Below are 17,907 nucleotides of genomic sequence, written 5' to 3'. Positions count from 1 at the left end.
GAAAATATGCATTTGTCAGAGGGAAAGGCCAATAATCTGGAGTCAGGTCACCCTAATGTATATTAAAAATAAACACAGGCCTGTCTGATACTCCCTGATATTATAAAGTAAAGAGGCCACTCTATAATAAATATTTACACAGGCCTTTTTAAGTCTGTCCCTAATAATCTGTAATCAGGAGGTCATTATAAGTGTTAAAACAGTAGTGGTACTGTGATATTAAAGTGACAATCCCATACAAGTTTAATTCAGCCTAAATCCACACAATAATGTTAATAAATGCATTATAAATATCACATGACCATATGTATACTGACTTAGTTCATGGCTGTGTTATTACATCATTACATGTGTAATTAAATCCGTGACATTCTCAGGCTCCCCCCTTCTGTGACAATCATACAGCCGGGCCGTTACATTGCAACACACTAATCCCGCCCCTAGTGACATCACCTGATCAGTAACCAGTCAGAGAAGCTAGCAGGCAAAGAACTACATTTCCCACAATGCACCTCGTGGAGTGTGGCTAGCAGCTACACCTTCTCTCACTAGTTTGTCTCCTGCGAGTTTCCGTACACAGCGTCTTGTTAGAGTGGGGCGTGGACATGTGTAAACTTCAATGGTGGGAAAATGAGACAGTTTTAGCTGCTAGCTGAGCAGTGGTACAGCGCTCTGTAGAAGGCGCTCTCAGTCGGGTGAGTGATTTTTCAATGTGTGTGTTTATTTCATTTCTCATTTTACTTTCACTTTAAGTACTGCATGCTTATTTTTTTCTTTGGGCATTTAGAGATTTAAGTGCTCCGTGAGCCGAGTCCTCCATTGAAGGAGGAGCTATGAGGCCAACCTATCACAGCTACTGTACCATCTTCAGTTGCTTTCAGTATACTGATTAATCCACGGCACAGAATATGCAACTTCAAATACATCTATCAACTGTCTATATGTTAAGCCCCCGGACAAGCATTTGCTTGTTAGTTATACACTAGTTTCATACAAGCACTTCACACAGGGGGCTTCAACTTAGGTAGTACTTGACCGGCCGGTCTGAGTGTTCTCATTTCCATATATTTCTTGCCTCTACACTTTATTTACATACTTTGTACTTATTACTGCAGTGTAGCATTTTTCCCCACACCTTAAGGTTCAGTTTATAACAGCTTTGTAGGTCACCACTGCTCCTCATTTTAACCATTTATGTGTATGTGATTAATAAACCTTTATTGATACAATTTGTGTATGTTAGAGTGCTATTCAGGGGATTCTTTTTTTCTGTGTTAGTTTTCATATGTGTGTGTGTGTGTGTGTGTGTGTGTGTGTGTGTGTGTGTGTGTGTGTGTGTGTGTGTGTGTGTGTGTGTATATATATATGTATATATTTATGTATATATATTTGTGTGTGTGTGACCTTGGGCAAGTCACTTCATATCCTCTGTGCCTCAGGCACCAATGTCATAGATTATAGCTCTATGGGGCAGGGACTTGTGTCTGCAAAATGTCTCTGTATAGCGCTACGTAAAACTAGCAGCGCTTTAAAAGAACATGCTGTTATTATTATTATATATAAATGTGTATGTATTTATTTATATAGCACTATTAATGTATATAGCGTTTCACAGTAGTAATACATGTGAAAATCCTATAAATAACAAATACAAATATCAGGTCATGGGAATAAGTGATTTGGACATAAAAGTAACATTTCGGAAGTGTGGACAACTAATACATCTTGTAGATTGCCTTTACAGTGTGATGTCATTGATTCAGTAGATTGTGTGCAGACCAGGACTGCAGTACAGTGTCACTCACATGGATGACTTGCGTGGTAGAAGCTCAAGAACAAGGATGTCAAACTCCAGTCCTCGAGGGCAGCAAACAGGCCAGGTTTTCAGGATATCCCTACTGAAAACCTGGCCTGTTTGGGACCCTCGAGGACTGGAGTTTGACATGCATGCTCTAGACGGAGCACAGCTGTGGGTGGGAGGTGGATTTGCTTTGCATCAAATGGTTTGGAGCAAGGTTTATTGTATGTATTATCATAATAACAATGCAATGCTTAACTTTTATTTCAGGAGGGATGACTGCAGAACAGAAGTGAATATTGAAGCCATGTGTTCCTTTTCTTGCAAAAGAGAAAATTTGAAGGACAGTTGAAGAGAAGGAAAATTACTACACAGAGACAGATAAGCAATGTGTATATTTCTCATTTACCATTTAGTATTTGTCGTTTTATTGACTCCACACAATCCGGCTGCTACGGGTTTCACATTGAATATTTTCATCTCTACTCTACCCCTTCCTGTGATCTGAACCATGCAAGTTTTCGTTGATTCAGTACATCATGAGTAGAGGGTGGCTACAGTATGAAGTAAAGACCCAAGGACCACATCTACTACCATTCATAACAAGAACATGTGCAGTAGCGCACAGCTGCAGTTCTATGTGATTGTTATGAAAGGTTGAGGTGGTTCAATTCTATGAATCTGGAGTGGGATGGATCCTGTTTGCATCATATGGTTTCATCTAGGCCAGTAGATTATATAACTCTCAGTACAGGTTACACATGGCATCAGTATTAGTGATTTAAAGAGGAGGAAAGCTTCAATGTGGAGAACAAAGCCAAGTAATGTTGAAGTTACTCCTTTTACCATTTACTTGGTCAGTCTGTACTGTCTACTCTCCACACAGCTGCTAAGGATCTTCCATTTTAAATACTTTCACCTCCTATTCTGCACTGCTTTGCTGCCCATTATTCAGAGATGCGTTCCAGTCATGTTTAGCACTCTGAATCTCTCTGCAGTCATTGGTTCAGCACATCATGGGTAGAGCATGGCTACAGATACAGCAAGCTATTATTATTTTACCGGCTGATCACCCATAATATTGCATTAAAACATAGAATATCACTTAATTTCCAAAAGATTCAGTGATGCTGATAATGCAGAATCTCACAACATTTCCCATCATAATGCCATAATGCACAAGTGGGAGAAATAATCCTTGCTATATCTGTACATTGTGTGACATATTACCTCAATGACCAATGAGAGCAAGTACATCTTCTGTATAGAGCGGCTGTGTTATGATGCAGTTATTGATCATCATTGACATAATCACAAGAATCTTATGCAAAGGGAAATTGTCCGCAGCGAAGTGAGATTTCAGCCCCCAAACGTCTGTAATATTAATGCAATGTCTTACTTTTGTTGCAGTGAACACTGAAGAGACGGATCTACTACAACACTGTACAGGATGAGCATACGCTACAAGCAGCAAAATGATCTTGCAGTTGACAGTATGTTGTTCTGGTAATGTGCACAATTATTATTTATGGGCTACACACCACAGTGCTGGACATATTCTGTTAACTTCAACTCTACTCCTAACATGGAGATGTCTTCCTGGTGTTACTGATTCAGTACATCATATGCACAGTGTGGTTATGATATGATGGATTGATTTAATGAACCCACCAACCAATGATGACATCTGCATCATCTTCTGTAAAGTGCAGCTACAGCATGATATTATCAGCATTTGGTGCGGTATAATCAGAGGTATCTATGTGCTTTTGTGCCTGTTTTAAGTCCTCCAGCTTAACGCCCCTACACCTCCCACTACACAGGCATACTTACTTATGCATACACTGACATCTGGCATACCTACACACACCCCAGGGCCACTTCCTTCCCCTGATGTCAGGGAGAGGATGGGCATGCAGAGTGCAGTAAGTCTCCACGTTACTCTGGCCAACAGTCTTGGCCTACCTCCAGCATCTGTCACCCACAACATCTGTTCCCTCCTTGTAAAGTGCTGAACTATCTCACCTGGGTCAGTGCTATAGCTGATCACAGTGCCCGATCAGGATGTCACTGTGACAGGCAGCAGTGCAGATTGACCGGTCAATCAATGCAGTGCCGCAACATATGCACTAAATGAGATTTCCGTGCCCCCAGTCAGGTTACTCCCTGGGCAGTGACCCTGCTCACACCCTCCCCTAGTTCCACCTCTGATCACAATTATCTCTCTTGGAGAGTGTAGCAAATTGGAGTTGGGGGAATCTCACCTCTGCCATGCATGGTCACAATCTGGGCACAGGACCCAAATAGTGGGCAATGTGGCACTTCTTACAGTAGAGAATAAGTAACTTTATTCTTTACTTGTGGATTAAGGACCTTATTTGCATTAAATTCAGTCCACATGGGACCAAGACTTTCTGGCTTACTGAACAAAGTGGAATTGTTTCGTAGAGGGTGGAGAATTGTATTTTATCTGAAATTACCCCCTCTGCACAAAATACAAACAATTATACCCATACAAGTACCTTGTGGAAGTTGTTGCCCTCTATCTTCCTGTGGTCTCTCCCTGTTTCTCACCGTGCCTCCTCCCATTTCCTTGCACCTGTGCGTCTCCGCATATATCCCTATACTCAGAGCCGGCTCCGGTCAGTGACATGGGATGCCCAAATATGAGCATACCCATATATGGGCATCCATGCCACTGACCGGAGCCCGCTCTGTTGCGGATATGGAGAGAGACTGGGAGATTTACATCCCCTTATAATTCATATGGTGCATAGTACCGGCACGTATTGTTTTACCGGTACTGTGTACCTTCCTACTTTCACACTGGTACAGTATATGCTGCAGTGGGACTGAGAGGGATATATTGGTAACACATAGTCATTGTTGGGGGAATTCAATCCATTTTGAAAATAGTAATGAAATGTTTTTTACTTTTCTTTTTTTTCAGTAATGAAGAATGAAACATTTCTGTTAAAATTGAATTGGAGGTGAACTGGATTCATCATCAACTCTGCACCAGTGTGAATTGATGTTCTTTAATGTTCTGATAAGGTACATGCAACATCTCTTCCTCAACCCCTGCACCACTCTCTGCCTCTTGCCTCTCTCTCTCCACCTCCCTGCTAAGCGTATTAACCCATCTAATGTAATCCACATTCCATGTCTCACTTTACTCTTCACTTCTCACGTGCCCTCTGGAATGACTGCTCTCTGACTAACAAGGTCTATTTGTACATGACCTCTTCTGCTCTCATCATCCACCACCTCTCATTCCCCTCACCCCTGTCCTACTCGATACCTCAGCTTAATTGAACTCTCTCCTCTGACATCTACCCTTATCTCTAACCTCTCCTCACTTTCTGCTTAAACTAACTATCTTGTTAACTTTTACAATGCTATCATCTCCTCCTCCTCCCTCCTCCTCCTCCCTCCTCCTCCTCCCTCCTCCATCATATATATGCCCCTTCTAGGCTCTGACACACTCATCCCTCTAAGGCCATGATTATCATGGGCACATGCTTGGTCATCCACAGTGTGTGCGAGCGATGCAGAGCCGCCTCGGACCTCAGTGCAGGGATTGCTGCATACCCCCAGCATCTGTCACCCACAAACAATACACACACTAATACTCCCCACAATACACACTATAATACCTCCTCAATACTAATCTCCCCAATAATATTATAGCTCCAAACACAATATACACAACACCCTTACACAAGATACACAATCTAGTACTCTCCTCTGCACCTCTACACACAATATAATACTCCCACACACACAATATACACACTACCCTCCTACCCCCATAAAATACAACCAATAATACACACACACTTTGTGGATGTTGGGACCAGCTCCCGGCATGCACCAGTGAAAGAGAGAGGCCCGCAGAAGCTCGGAAGAACTCCCTCCATCCGTGCCTTCCTCCGTTTCACATCTTCTCCCTGTCTCTCTCCCTCCCTTTCCTTGCATCTCCCTGCGTCTTTACGTATACCCAGTCAGTGACGGCTCTGGTCACGTGATGCCTTAATATGGGCTTATCCATATATGTTCATCCACGTCACTAATGTGATGCCTGCACTGTTGCGGAGCTGGTACTTACGACGGGCACTTATTGTTTTATCAGTACTGCGTACCTGACTCTACCGGCCTACTTTCAACACTAGTACAATATGTGCTTCACTACGAGTGAGTGGGGAATATTGGCATCACACAGTCACTGTTGAATATGCCATTCAATCCATTTTGAAAATAGTAATGCAATGTGGTTTGGTTTTGTTTGCTTTTTGCAGTAATGAAGAATGGAAAAGTTATATTAAAATTAAATTGGAGGGGGACTAGATTCAGCATTTCATCATGAACTCTGCACTTGTGAGAATTTAACTTCTTGAATACCCTGACAGGTACACGCAACATTAAGACTATAATCTGCTGTGCAAGCTTTCGTGCTATACCTCCCCCTCAGGTTTTGATTTATACATTTGCTCCCTCAATTCATGTCCTCTAATATTTGAAAGCTCTCTCCTAGCATTTTCTCTTTACCACAGAACGTCATCCCAATGTAACCTCTCTCTTGTTCTTTCTGCTTGCTGTTTCCTCACTCCTCTGTTAAACTTTTCTAATTTCTCTAACTTCCACACTCCTGCTTTTATCCACATGTTCTCCTCTTTCCTTCCCCTACCTTTGCATGTGTCTACACACTGCACCATTTGTACAGACCTCTATTGCAGCTATTTCTGCACTGCTCAATGAAAAGCACTCTTTAATATCCTATTCTCTGGGCCCCCTCTCTCTGCGCCCCCTCTTTTGGCGCCTCCTCTCTCTGCGCCCCCTCTCTCTGCGCCTATCTGTCTCATTCTCTCTACGTCCCTCTCTCTCTACATAGAGCTATCTCTGTCTCTCTCTACACCTATCTCTGTGTCTCCTTCTATGTTTGCTGATGTGTGGGATATCTCTTATAATCTTGAACCTGCTCATATACACATCGGGCCTCCCTGCTAAGAGTGTTAACCTATCTAATGTAATCCACATTCCTTTCCTTACTTTTCTCTTCCCTTCTCCTATGCCATCTGGAATGTCCGTTCTCTGACTAACAAGGCTCTAGTTGTACATGACCTCTTCTGCTCTCATCATTCACAATCAGTCATTCCCCTCACCCCATCTTACCTGTCCCACTGATTTGCCTCTGCTTAATTAAACTCTCCTCTGACATCTACTCTAACCTCTCTGCTCTCTCTCTCTTTCCGCTTAAACTAACAATCTTATTAACTCTTACAATGCTATCCTCCTATCTATATGCCCCCTCTAGGCTCTGACACACTTGTCCCTCTAGCCCACACCCTTGGCTAAATTCCCAAACATGTTCATCACACTTCCACTCGCTGTTCTTAATGCCTATGAAGGAAATCACACAATTGATATTTGATTTTTCTACAGTAAAAATGTCTCCAGTCCTGTATAAAGCTGCTCTCTGGGGCCAAACCACACTACTTTTTTTTCACATTCATCAACACTCAAATTTAATTTACGCTGTCTTTTTTTCCCTGTATTTGACTCCCTCCACTAACCTTCTCCTCACACTTGCCATCCTTCCTTCACTTCTCCTCAAGCATTTGACTACTTCAGAGGCAAGGTGGATGCCACCCACAAGGAGATTCCTTCTGTCCCTTCCCCCTTCTCTCCTTCTACCTAATTCTCCTTCTGCATTTGACTCCTTTTCTTCTCTTACAGAGCTGGAAGCTAATCATCTTCTCTTCTCCCTCTACCACATGCCCTCTAGATCGTATCCCCTCACACCTTACTGCATCTCTTAGTCCCCACTCTCACCCACATCTTCAATTCCTCCCTATTCTCTGGCTCTTTACCCTCTTACTTTAAGCCTGTAGTGGTCACCCTTTTCTCAGAAACAACCTACACCCTATGTGCCTTACTAACTACCGCCCTGTATCCCTCCTGCTGTTTGTCTCCTAATTGCTAGAATGTCAACATTCTTAAATCACATTCCCTCCTGGATCCTTTACAACCTGCCTTTCGTACAGCTCGTTCTACAGACTGTGCTTAAAGCAAATTCCCAAGGTCACTTTTCCCTACTAATCCTACTTGATCTATCTGCTGCGTTTGATGCTCTCAATCACTCTCCTCCTTCATATTCTAAACTCTCTCTTGGTATCCGTAACACAGTTCTATCCTGGTTTTCATCATAACTTTCCTGTCACACATTCTCCATCTCTGTTGCTAACATGTCTTCGTCTTCTATTGATCTGTCTGTGGGTATACATCAGGGCTCTGTTCTGAGATCTCTCTTTCTCTCTACATACTATCATTTGGTGACCTCATCAACTCTTTGTGACAATCCTATAAATAACAAATACAAATATCAGGTCATGGGAATAAGTGATTTGGACATAAAAGTAACATTTCGGAAGTGTGGACAACTAATACATCTTGTAGATTGCCTTTACAGTGTGATGTCATTGATTCAGTAGATTGTGTGCAGACCAGGACTGCAGTACAGTGTCACTCACATGGATGACTTGCGTGGTAGAAGCTCAAGAACAAGGATGTCAAACTCCAGTCCTCGAGGGCAGCAAACAGGCCAGGTTTTCAGGATATCCCTACTGAAAACCTGGCCTGTTTGGGACCCTCGAGGACTGGAGTTTGACATGCATGCTCTAGAAGGAGCACAGCTGTGGGTGGGAGGTGGATTTGCTTTGCATCAAATGGTTTGGAGCAAGGTTTATTGTATGTATTATCATAATAACAATGCAATGCTTAACTTTTATTTCAGGAGGGATGACTGCAGAACAGAAGTGAATATTGAAGCCATGTGTTCCTTTTCTTGCAAAAGAGAAAATTTGAAGGACAGTTGAAGAGAAGGAAAATTACTACACAGAGACAGATAAGCAATGTGTATATTTCTCATTTACCATTTAGTATTTGTCGTTTTATTGACTCCACACAATCCGGCTGCTACGGGTTTCACATTGAATATTTTCATCTCTACTCTACCCCTTCCTGTGATCTGAACCATGCAAGTTTTCGTTGATTCAATACATCATGAGTAGAGTGTGGCTACAGTATGAAGTAAAGACCCAAGGACCACATCTACTACCATTCATAACAAGAACATGTGCAGTAGCGCACAGCTGCAGTTCTATGTGATTGTTATGAAAGGTTGAGGTGGTTCAATTCTATGAATCTGGAGTGGGATGGATCCTGTTTGCATCATATGGTTTCATCTAGGCCAGTAGATTATATAACTCTCAGTACAGGTTACACATGGCATCAGTATTAGTGATTTAAAGAGGAGGAAAGCTTCAATGTGGAGAACAAAGCCAAGTAATGTTGAAGTTACTCCTTTTACCATTTACTTGGTCAGTCTGTACTGTCTACTCTCCACACAGCTGCTAAGGATCTTCCATTTTAAATACTTTCACCTCCTATTCTGCACTGCTTTGCTGCCCATTATTCAGAGATGCGTTCCAGTCATGTTTAGCACTCTGAATCTCTCTGCAGTCATTGGTTCAGCACATCATGGGTAGAGCATGGCTACAGATACAGCAAGCTATTATTATTTTACCGGCTGATCACCCATAATATTGCATTAAAACATAGAATATCACTTAATTTCCAAAAGATTCAGTGATGCTGATAATGCAGAATCTCACAACATTTCCCATCATAATGCCATAATGCACAAGTGGGAGAAATAATCCTTGCTATATCTGTACATTGTGTGACGTATTACCTCAATGACCAATGAGAGCAAGTACATCTTCTGTATAGAGCGGCTGTGTTATGATGCAGTTATTGATCATCATTGACATAATCACAAGAATCTTATGCAAAGGGAAATTGTCCGCAGCGAAGTGAGATTTCAGCCCCCAAACGTCTGTAATATTAATGCAATGTCTTACTTTTGTTGCAGTGAACACTGAAGAGACGGATCTACTACAACACTGTACAGGATGAGCATACGCTACAAGCAGCAAAATGATCTTGCAGTTGACAGTATGTTGTTCTGGTAATGTGCACAATTATTATTTATGGGCTACACACCACAGTGCTGGACATATTCTGTTAACTTCAACTCTACTCCTAACATGGAGATGTCTTCCTGGTGTTACTGATTCAGTACATCATATGCACAGTGTGGTTATGATATGATGGATTGATTTAATGAACCCACCAACCAATGATGACATCTGCATCATCTTCTGTAAAGTGCAGCTACAGCATGATATTATCAGCATTTGGTGCGGTATAATCAGAGGTATCTATGTGCTTTTGTGCCTGTTTTAAGTCCTCCAGCTTAACGCCCCTACACCTCCCACTACACAGGCATACTTACTTATGCATACACTGACATCTGGCATACCTACACACACCCCAGGGCCACTTCCTTCCCCTGATGTCAGGGAGAGGATGGGCATGCAGAGTGCAGTAAGTCTCCACGTTACTCTGGCCAACAGTCTTGGCCTACCTCCAGCATCTGTCACCCACAACATCTGTTCCCTCCTTGTAAAGTGCTGAACTATCTCACCTGGGTCAGTGCTATAGCTGATCACAGTGCCCGATCAGGATGTCACTGTGACAGGCAGCAGTGCAGATTGACCGGTCAATCAATGCAGTGCCGCAACATATGCACTAAATGAGATTTCCGTGCCCCCAGTCAGGTTACTCCCTGGGCAGTGACCCTGCTCACACCCTCCCCTAGTTCCACCTCTGATCACAATTATCTCTCTTGGAGAGTGTAGCAAATTGGAGTTGGGGGAATCTCACCTCTGCCATGCATGGTCACAATCTGGGCACAGGACCCAAATAGTGGGCAATGTGGCACTTCTTACAGTAGAGAATAAGTAACTTTATTCTTTACTTGTGTATTAAGGACCTTATTTGCATTAAATTCAGTCCACATGGGACCAAGACTTTCTGGCTTACTGAACAAAGTGGAATTGTTTCGTAGAGGGTGGAGAATTGTATTTTATCTGAAATTACCCCCTCTGCACAAAATACAAACAATTATACCCATACAAGTACCTTGTGGAAGTTGTTGCCCTCTATCTTCCTGTGGTCTCTCCCTGTTTCTCACCGTGCCTCCTCCCATTTCCTTGCACCTCTGCGTCTCCGCATATATCCCTATACTCAGAGCCGGCTCCGGTCAGTGACATGGGATGCCCAAATATGAGCATACCCATATATGGGCATCCATGCCACTGACCGGAGCCCGCTCTGTTGCGGATATGGAGAGAGACTGGGAGATTTACATCCCCTTATAATTCATATGGTGCATAGTACCGGCACGTATTGTTTTACCGGTACTGTGTACCTTCCTACTTTCACACTGGTACAGTATATGCTGCAGTGGGACTGAGAGGGATATATTGGTAACACATAGTCATTGTTGGGGGAATTCAATCCATTTTGAAAATAGTAATGAAATGTTTTTTACTTTTCTTTTTTTTCAGTAATGAAGAATGAAACATTTCTGTTAAAATTGAATTGGAGGTGAACTGGATTCATCATCAACTCTGCACCAGTGTGAATTGATGTTCTTTAATGTTCTGATAAGGTACATGCAACATCTCTTCCTCAACCCCTGCACCACTCTCTGCCTCTTGCCTCTCTCTCTCCACCTCCCTGCTAAGCGTATTAACCCATCTAATGTAATCCACATTCCATGTCTCACTTTACTCTTCACTTCTCACGTGCCCTCTGGAATGACTGCTCTCTGACTAACAAGGTCTATTTGTACATGACCTCTTCTGCTCTCATCATCCACCACCTCTCATTCCCCTCACCCCTGTCCTACTCGATACCTCAGCTTAATTGAACTCTCTCCTCTGACATCTACCCTTATCTCTAACCTCTCCTCACTTTCTGCTTAAACTAACTATCTTGTTAACTTTTACAATGCTATCATCTCCTCCTCCTCCCTCCTCCTCCTCCCTCCTCCATCATATATATGCCCCTTCTAGGCTCTGACACACTCATCCCTCTAAGGCCATGATTATCATGGGCACATGCTTGGTCATCCACAGTGCGTGCGAGCGATGCAGAGCCGCCTCGGACCTCAGTGCAGGGATTGCTGCATACCCCCAGCATCTGTCACCCACAAACAATACACACACTAATACTCCCCACAATACACACTATAATACCTCCTCAATACTAATCTCCCCAATAATATTATAGCTCCAAACACAATATACACAACACCCTTACACAAGATACACAATCTAGTACTCTCCTCTGCACCTCTACACACAATATAATACTCCCACACACACAATATACACACTACCCTCCTACCCCCATAAAATACAACCAATAATACACACACACTTTGTGGATGTTGGGACCAGCTCCCGGCATGCACCAGTGAAAGAGAGAGGCCCGCAGAAGCTCGGAAGAACTCCCTCCATCCGTGCCTTCCTCCGTTTCACATCTTCTCCCTGTCTCTCTCCCTCCCTTTCCTTGCATCTCCCTGCGTCTTTACGTATACCCAGTCAGTGACGGCTCTGGTCACGTGATGCCTTAATATGGGCTTATCCATATATGTTCATCCACGTCACTAATGTGATGCCCGCACTGTTGCGGAGCTGGTACTTACGACGGGCACTTATTGTTTTATCAGTACTGCGTACCTGACTCTACTGGCCTACTTTCAACACTAGTACAATATGTGCTTCACTACGAGTGAGTGGGGAATATTGGCATCACACAGTCACTGTTGAATATGCCATTCAATCCATTTTGAAAATAGTAATGCAATGTGGTTTTGTTTTGTTTGCTTTTTGCAGTAATGAAGAATGGAAAAGTTATATTAAAATTAAATTGGAGGGGGACTAGATTCAGCATTTCATCATGAACTCTGCACTTGTGAGAATTTAACTTCTTGAATACCCTGACAGGTACACGCAACATTAAGACTATAATCTGCTGTGCAAGCTTTCGTGCTATACCTCCCCCTCAGGTTTTGATTTATACATTTGCTCCCTCAATTCATGTCCTCTAATATTTGAAAGCTCTCTCCTAGCATTTTCTCTTTACCACAGAACGTCATCCCAATGTAACCTCTCTCTTGTTCTTTCTGCTGGCTGTTTCCTCACTCCTCTGTTAAACTTTTCTAATTTCTCTAACTTCCACACTCCTGCTTTTATCCACATGTTCTCCTCTTTCCTTCCCCTACCTTTGCATGTGTCTACACACTGCACCATTTGTACAGACCTCTATTGCAGCTATTTCTGCACTGCTCAATGAAAAGCACTCTTTAATATCCTATTCTCTGGGCCCCCTCTCTCTGCGCCCCCTCTTTTGGCGCCTCCTCTCTCTGCGCCCCCTCTCTCTGCGCCTATCTGTCTCATTCTCTCTACGTCCCTCTCTCTCTACATAGAGCTATCTCTGTCTCTCTCTACACCTATCTCTGTGTCTCCTTCTATGTTTGCTGATGTGTGGGATATCTCTTATAATCTTGAACCTGCTCATATACACATCGGGCCTCCCTGCTAAGAGTGTTAACCTATCTAATGTAATCCACATTCCTTTCCTTACTTTTCTCTTCCCTTCTCCTATGCCATCTGGAATGTCCGTTCTCTGACTAACAAGGCTCTAGTTGTACATGACCTCTTCTGCTCTCATCATTCACAATCAGTCATTCCCCTCACCCCATCTTACCTGTCCCACTGATTTGCCTCTGCTTAATTAAACTCTCCTCTGACATCTACTCTAACCTCTCTGCTCTCTCTCTCTTTCCGCTTAAACTAACAATCTTATTAACTCTTACAATGCTATCCTCCTATCTATATGCCCCCTCTAGGCTCTGACACACTTGTCCCTCTAGCCCACACCCTTGGCTAAATTCCCAAACATGTTCATCACACTTCCACTCGCTGTTCTTAATGCCTATGAAGGAAATCACACAATTGATATTTGATTTTTCTACAGTAAAAATGTCTCCAGTCCTGTATAAAGCTGCTCTCTGGGGCCAAACCACACTACTTTTTTTTCACATTCATCAACACTCAAATTTAATTTACGCTGTCTTTTTTTCCCTGTATTTGACTCCCTCCACTAACCTTCTCCTCACACTTGCCATCCTTCCTTCACTTCTCCTCAAGCATTTGACTACTTCAGAGGCAAGGTGGATGCCACCCACAAGGAGATTCCTTCTGTCCCTTCCCCCTTCTCTCCTTCTACCTAATTCTCCTTCTGCATTTGACTCCTTTTCTTCTCTTACAGAGCTGGAAGCTAATCATCTTCTCTTCTCCCTCTACCACATGCCCTCTAGATCGTATCCCCTCACACCTTACTGCATCGATTAGTCCCCACTCTCACCCACATCTTCAATTCCTCCCTATTCTCTGGCTCTTTACCCTCTTACTTTAAGCCTGTAGTGGTCACCCTTTTCTCAGAAACAACCTACACCCTATGTGCCTTACTAACTACCGCCCTGTATCCCTCCTGCTGTTTGTCTCCTAATTGCTAGAATGTCAACATTCTTAAATCACATTCCCTCCTGGATCCTTTACAACCTGCCTTTCGTACAGCTCGTTCTACAGACTGTGCTTAAAGCAAATTCCCAAGGTCACTTTTCCCTACTAATCCTACTTGATCTATCTGCTGCGTTTGATGCTCTCAATCACTCTCCTCCTTCATATTCTAAACTCTCTCTTGGTATCCGTAACACAGTTCTATCCTGGTTTTCATCATAACTTTCCTGTCACACATTCTCCATCTCTGTTGCTAACATGTCTTCGTCTTCTATTGATCTGTCTGTGGGTATACATCAGGGCTCTGTTCTGAGATCTCTCTTTCTCTCTACATACTATCATTTGGTGACCTCATCAACTCTTTGTGACAATCCTATAAATAACAAATACAAATATCAGGTCATGGGAATAAGTGATTTGGACATAAAAGTAACATTTCGGAAGTGTGGACAACTAATACATCTTGTAGATTGCCTTTACAGTGTGATGTCATTGATTCAGTAGATTGTGTGCAGACCAGGACTGCAGTACAGTGTCACTCACATGGATGACTTGCGTGGTAGAAGCTCAAGAACAAGGATGTCAAACTCCAGTCCTCGAGGGCAGCAAACAGGCCAGGTTTTCAGGATATCCCTACTGAAAACCTGGCCTGTTTGGGACCCTCGAGGACTGGAGTTTGACATGCATGCTCTAGAAGGAGCACAGCTGTGGGTGGGAGGTGGATTTGCTTTGCATCAAATGGTTTGGAGCAAGGTTTATTGTATGTATTATCATAATAACAATGCAATGCTTAACTTTTATTTCAGGAGGGATGACTGCAGAACAGAAGTGAATATTGAAGCCATGTGTTCCTTTTCTTGCAAAAGAGAAAATTTGAAGGACAGTTGAAGAGAAGGAAAATTACTACACAGAGACAGATAAGCAATGTGTATATTTCTCATTTACCATTTAGTATTTGTCGTTTTATTGACTCCACACAATCCGGCTGCTACGGGTTTCACATTGAATATTTTCATCTCTACTCTACCCCTTCCTGTGATCTGAACCATGCAAGTTTTCGTTGATTCAATACATCATGAGTAGAGTGTGGCTACAGTATGAAGTAAAGACCCAAGGACCACATCTACTACCATTCATAACAAGAACATGTGCAGTAGCGCACAGCTGCAGTTCTATGTGATTGTTATGAAAGGTTGAGGTGGTTCAATTCTATGAATCTGGAGTGGGATGGATCCTGTTTGCATCATATGGTTTCATCTAGGCCAGTAGATTATATAACTCTCAGTACAGGTTACACATGGCATCAGTATTAGTGATTTAAAGAGGAGGAAAGCTTCAATGTGGAGAACAAAGCCAAGTAATGTTGAAGTTACTCCTTTTACCATTTACTTGGTCAGTCTGTACTGTCTACTCTCCACACAGCTGCTAAGGATCTTCCATTTTAAATACTTTCACCTCCTATTCTGCACTGCTTTGCTGCCCATTATTCAGAGATGCGTTCCAGTCATGTTTAGCACTCTGAATCTCTCTGCAGTCATTGGTTCAGCACATCATGGGTAGAGCATGGCTACAGATACAGCAAGCTATTATTATTTTACCGGCTGATCACCCATAATATTGCATTAAAACATAGAATATCACTTAATTTCCAAAAGATTCAGTGATGCTGATAATGCAGAATCTCACAACATTTCCCATCATAATGCCATAATGCACAAGTGGGAGAAATAATCCTTGCTATATCTGTACATTGTGTGACGTATTACCTCAATGACCAATGAGAGCAAGTACATCTTCTGTATAGAGCGGCTGTGTTATGATGCAGTTATTGATCATCATTGACATAATCACAAGAATCTTATGCAAAGGGAAATTGTCCGCAGCGAAGTGAGATTTCAGCCCCCAAACGTCTGTAATATTAATGCAATGTCTTACTTTTGTTGCAGTGAACACTGAAGAGACGGATCTACTACAACACTGTACAGGATGAGCATACGCTACAAGCAGCAAAATGATCTTGCAGTTGACAGTATGTTGTTCTGGTAATGTGCACAATTATTATTTATGGGCTACACACCACAGTGCTGGACATATTCTGTTAACTTCAACTCTACTCCTAACATGGAGATGTCTTCCTGGTGTTACTGATTCAGTACATCATATGCACAGTGTGGTTATGATATGATGGATTGATTTAATGAACCCACCAACCAATGATGACATCTGCATCATCTTCTGTAAAGTGCAGCTACAGCATGATATTATCAGCATTTGGTGCGGTATAATCAGAGGTATCTATGTGCTTTTGTGCCTGTTTTAAGTCCTCCAGCTTAACGCCCCTACACCTCCCACTACACAGGCATACTTACTTATGCATACACTGACATCTGGCATACCTACACACACCCCAGGGCCACTTCCTTCCCCTGATGTCAGGGAGAGGATGGGCATGCAGAGTGCAGTAAGTCTCCACGTTACTCTGGCCAACAGTCTTGGCCTACCTCCAGCATCTGTCACCCACAACATCTGTTCCCTCCTTGTAAAGTGCTGAACTATCTCACCTGGGTCAGTGCTATAGCTGATCACAGTGCCCGATCAGGATGTCACTGTGACAGGCAGCAGTGCAGATTGACCGGTCAATCAATGCAGTGCCGCAACATATGCACTAAATGAGATTTCCGTGCCCCCAGTCAGGTTACTCCCTGGGCAGTGACCCTGCTCACACCCTCCCCTAGTTCCACCTCTGATCACAATTATCTCTCTTGGAGAGTGTAGCAAATTGGAGTTGGGGGAATCTCACCTCTGCCATGCATGGTCACAATCTGGGCACAGGACCCAAATAGTGGGCAATGTGGCACTTCTTACAGTAGAGAATAAGTAACTTTATTCTTTACTTGTGTATTAAGGACCTTATTTGCATTAAATTCAGTCCACATGGGACCAAGACTTTCTGGCTTACTGAACAAAGTGGAATTGTTTCGTAGAGGGTGGAGAATTGTATTTTATCTGAAATTACCCCCTCTGCACAAAATACAAACAATTATACCCATACAAGTACCTTGTGGAAGTTGTTGCCCTCTATCTTCCTGTGGTCTCTCCCTGTTTCTCACCGTGCCTCCTCCCATTTCCTTGCACCTCTGCGTCTCCGCATATATCCCTATACTCAGAGCCGGCTCCGGTCAGTGACATGGGATGCCCAAATATGAGCATACCCATATATGGGCATCCATGCCACTGACCGGAGCCCGCTCTGTTGCGGATATGGAGAGAGACTGGGAGATTTACATCCCCTTATAATTCATATGGTGCATAGTACCGGCACGTATTGTTTTACCGGTACTGTGTACCTTCCTACTTTCACACTGGTACAGTATATGCTGCAGTGGGACTGAGAGGGATATATTGGTAACACATAGTCATTGTTGGGGGAATTCAATCCATTTTGAAAATAGTAATGAAATGTTTTTTACTTTTCTTTTTTTTCAGTAATGAAGAATGAAACATTTCTGTTAAAATTGAATTGGAGGTGAACTGGATTCATCATCAACTCTGCACCAGTGTGAATTGATGTTCTTTAATGTTCTGATAAGGTACATGCAACATCTCTTCCTC

At 42.8% G+C, this 17,907-nt stretch overlaps 2 long non-coding RNA genes across 2 annotated transcripts; both read left to right on the top strand.

Annotated features, from left to right (window-relative positions):
* The first annotated feature begins 4,770 nt into the window (after positions 1–4,770).
* On the top strand, positions 4,771–9,778 carry LOC142486066 (uncharacterized). The gene is made up of 4 exons (XR_012798775.1): positions 4,771–4,852; positions 6,097–6,207; positions 8,592–8,711; positions 9,732–9,778. It is a non-coding gene; the product is annotated as an uncharacterized LOC142486066 (long non-coding RNA).
* A 1,515-nt stretch (positions 9,779–11,293) lies between these two features.
* On the top strand, positions 11,294–16,288 carry LOC142486067 (uncharacterized). The gene is made up of 4 exons (XR_012798776.1): positions 11,294–11,375; positions 12,607–12,717; positions 15,102–15,221; positions 16,242–16,288. It is a non-coding gene; the product is annotated as an uncharacterized LOC142486067 (long non-coding RNA).
* Positions 16,289–17,907: the final 1,619 nt, after the last annotated feature.

This window comes from Ascaphus truei, unplaced genomic scaffold (genome assembly GCF_040206685.1).
Source record: "Ascaphus truei isolate aAscTru1 unplaced genomic scaffold, aAscTru1.hap1 HAP1_SCAFFOLD_724, whole genome shotgun sequence".
In the NCBI taxonomy this organism is placed as follows: Eukaryota; Metazoa; Chordata; class Amphibia; order Anura; family Ascaphidae; genus Ascaphus; species Ascaphus truei.
Note: the sequence above shows the minus strand (reverse complement) of the source record. Positions and strands in the feature narration are given on the sequence as shown.